The sequence below is a fragment of the Gavialis gangeticus genome, unplaced genomic scaffold (genome assembly GCF_001723915.1).
Source record: "Gavialis gangeticus isolate Ggan-Ray unplaced genomic scaffold, GavGan_comp1, whole genome shotgun sequence".
NCBI classification, from domain to species: domain Eukaryota; kingdom Metazoa; phylum Chordata; order Crocodylia; family Gavialidae; genus Gavialis; species Gavialis gangeticus.
Window position 1 is genome coordinate 26,668,130 of NW_017729001.1, and position 3,377 is coordinate 26,671,506.

The following is a 3,377-nucleotide window of genomic DNA, read 5'->3' on the forward strand; positions in this document are numbered from 1 at the left end:
CGGGGATTGAACCCGGGGCCTCATACATGCAAAGCATGCGCTCTACCACTGAGCTACATCCCCTGGCTGCCGGCAGCACGGCAAAGCGCCGGGACATGGCCATGCCGAGCTCGGCCCGGGAGCAGGGGGAGTTATTTGCTTCTCCCTGGTAGGAGCCGAGCCTGCCTCCCCGCCGCACCGTGCGGCTGGTGCATGCGCTGCCAGCCTGCTCCTTGCACCCTTCACCTGCCCGCCTGCCGGGGCACCCACGGGGCACGGGCTGGCGGCAGCGGTAGCAGTGCCGGGAGGAGAGGTGCCGGGAGCAAGCGGTGCCCGCTGGCAAAGAGCCGCCCCGGGGCAGCGCCGCCAGGCACGTCCTCGTTAGTATAGTGGTAAGTATCCCCGCCTGTCACGCGGGAGACCGGGGTTCGATTCCCCGACGGGGAGGCTGCTCGATATTTTTTTTCCCCCCCCTCTTTGCATGGGGCAGGAGGAGAGCTCAGCTCTTCCTTGCAAGCTGCAGCCCCTTGGACCTAGATTTATTTTAGGACCCCTTGTGTAGTTCTTCCAGGGGCGCATCTGCCTTGCAGCAAGCAAGCACAGCGGGCGTGCACGGCCTGTCTGCATAACCGTAACTCGCAGGCTGGAAAACCCGTGCCCACCGCAGCTCTCGCACTCTGCGGCTGGACGCGACACCATGCGAGGATCCCCTGGGCGATCTCTGCGGAGCCCTCCCTGGTGCCAAGGGCGCCCGAGACACGCAGCAGCAAAGCAGGATGGGGCAGGGTGTGGGCCTTGAGGGAGCACAGGCTTGCTATGGCGATCCCAGCAGCACCTCTCCTTGCTGGCATGCAGTCAGCCTCTCCTCTTCATGGCGAGAAAGAAAAGCAGCATGTGAGGCCACAAAGCGCCAGCGCTGGAGGCAGCCGTGTTTGAAGCTGCAGGCTGCAGGGTCCACGGTGCGTGCGTGGGCAGAGCCCGAGGCCCGAGGGGCCTTGCAGGCCACATCCGGGACATCTCTGCAGCTAAAACCAGTGATAGAAACCGCCGCGCGGCTTTGCTTCCTGTTCAGCACTTCCTCCTTTCTAAACGGCTTTCAGGTGTCACAAAGCCGCTGGGCCTGGAGGCTTCAACGGCCACCGTTTGTGGTCGGTTGAGCCCACGCTGACACGAATACATCCAGTGTTTCCTGCAAGGGTAGGGAAAGAGGCTGTTGTGATGCTGCAACCATGTGAGACCAGCTGCAGTGGTTTGAAGGAGACACGGGGTACATCGACACGTTCGTTAAGGCGCAGTAGTTACCGCGCATTTACTTCCCTTTTTGCTTAACGAAGTACTGACTAAATGCCAGTAACTACTGTGCAGTAGCACTGGCGAACGCCTTTCTTGTGACACTATTGCACAGGAGTCTGATGATACTGTGCGGCAGCGCATTCGCGCTGCTTGTGCTGTGATGCGCTGTCGCGCTCCTTAAATGTCGCGTGTAGACGCGCCCACGGTCTCGCCTTCCCAAGCTCTTACGTGTTAGAGACGTCGCGCCTGCGCCTGGGCGGTACAGCACAGCTGGAAGCCTCTTGGATGGAGAAACCTCTCCCCCAAAAGCAGAGAAGCCGTCGTCGCAGGGAAATTGCGTTGCTGTCAGCCGATTACTGAGCCCTGATTTAACTTTTCGGCCTTCTCATTAGTGGGACTGATTAGAAGAGCACGCAGGAGTGCATTGCGACTTATTAAAATGCCAAACTCTGCTGGCTCCTCAAGATTGCCCTGCAGATATAACAAGGGGAAAGACTCCAGAGGTCGTTATTTATTCAGATGAAGAGCTGGTTCCCCCAGTAAAGTCACCGAGGGAAGAAGAAAAAATCACCGGTGCTCAGTAATGCTCGGTGAGCTAACTCTGCAGATGTGTGCGTGGCCTTGACTTTGCACTCGAACGCTTTCCGTGTCTGCGGACCCGCTGGCAAGGGCGGGGAAGTTCAGCCAGCGCTTTCTGCTTTTCTTTTCTGAATTGGACCCCCAAGCACACAATTAAACAAGTGTGTAGGTTTGTGCAGGAGCAAGGCTATGGCTTTTAGAGTCAAGCTCTAGGAGGGGAATGGCTTACAACCAGCTTGTACTAGACAGTGGAGGGCGGACCCGTGTGCAGGGATGGGCTCCCGGACAGGAATGGGGCCCAAAAATGGTCATTTTTTCCCGTTGTCTGATTATTATTATCCTTCTCTCTGGCGAAGAGAGGGCCGATACTAAAAGTTAGCTCGGGGCCAGGAGTGGAGGTCCGGTATTGACGGAGCAGCTCTTAGCCACTTTCCCTGCGTTTCCTATTGCTCTCTTGACTTCACGATGACTTTTGCCATTGAAGTAGTTCTACAAAACAGGACAACCCCCCCCGGCCGTGTTTAACTATGGGGTCTACCCCAGCCCTGCTCCACCTAGACTGAGCCGGGAACCCCCACACCAGCTTGCAAGGGGTCCAAACTCGCCCGAATGGCTTGATTTCCCCTGTACTGGATGGGGAAACAATGCCCAGAATCAGCTCTGGAGCAGGGGAGTCAGGGGCCAGGCTCTGGGCCACACTTGAAATGCTGGAGGCTGCAAGGGAGAGAGGAAGAGTGGGGAAAGCCAGGTCAGACCCGGTTTAAGCTGCTTTCAGCCTCCACTCGGGCTGTGCGGCGCAGGGTGCTGCATGGCAGTCCTGGGAGTCTAAAGCAAGCGGCTTGCACACCCTTGAGCTGGCACGAAGGGTCGTAGAGGGCATGCACTGCACTGCAGAGGCATGCACCGCTCCCGGGATGCCCCCCCCGGTCGCTCCTGGGCCGGAGAGGGAAGGCAAGGTGCAGTCGCCAGCCCTGGGCTGCTGCGGCGGCAAGAAAGCAGAAGCGAAACGCAGGGGTGCGTGCACCACACAGTCGTATGTGCGCTCTGCAGGCAACTTGTATCTGTGCCGAAATAGCTCAGTTGGGAGAGCGTTAGACTGAAGATCTAAAGGTCCCTGGTTCGATCCCGGGTTTCGGCAGAGCTTTTGTGGCTCCAGACGTGCAATTTGCAGCTAGGTGCTTGGCAGAAGGATCCCCCGGTGCATTTTGTTCCCGTGCCATGCTTGCACCCAGCCTGGCTCTGAAAGCGGATTCCGGCGGGCTCAGTAGGCAGCTCCTCGTTAGTATAGTGGTAAGTATCCCCGCCTGTCACGCGGGAGACCGGGGTTCGATTCCCCGACGGGGAGAGCGCCTGCATTTTTCCTCCCCCCAACATTTCTGGGTGTGCAGTTGAGCGCTTGCTTTTTTTTTTCTGCAAGTATCAAAACCCAGCGCCCCGCTAAGACTGGTGCATTCATCCGGTGCTTTTTAAGAGCCACCTCCTTGTGCAAAAAAAAAAAAAGAAAAAAAAAAGGAATTTGGCCTGGG

General features: G+C 57.9%; 1 protein-coding gene and 3 non-coding genes across 4 annotated transcripts in view; all 4 read left to right on the forward strand.

The window, feature by feature from the left end:
- The window catches only part of LOC109290499 (ubiquitin-like), an 18,249-nt gene that overhangs the window by 11,013 nt on the left and 3,859 nt on the right, over positions 1 to 3,377 (forward strand). The gene's annotated exons all lie outside the window — the stretch shown is intronic.
- On the forward strand, positions 355 to 426 carry TRNAD-GUC. Its single transcript has one exon. It is a non-coding gene; the product is annotated as a tRNA-Asp (tRNA).
- Positions 2,917 to 2,989, forward strand: TRNAF-GAA. The gene has a single exon. It is a non-coding gene; the product is annotated as a tRNA-Phe (tRNA).
- On the forward strand, positions 3,125 to 3,196 carry TRNAD-GUC. The gene has a single exon. It is a non-coding gene; the product is annotated as a tRNA-Asp (tRNA).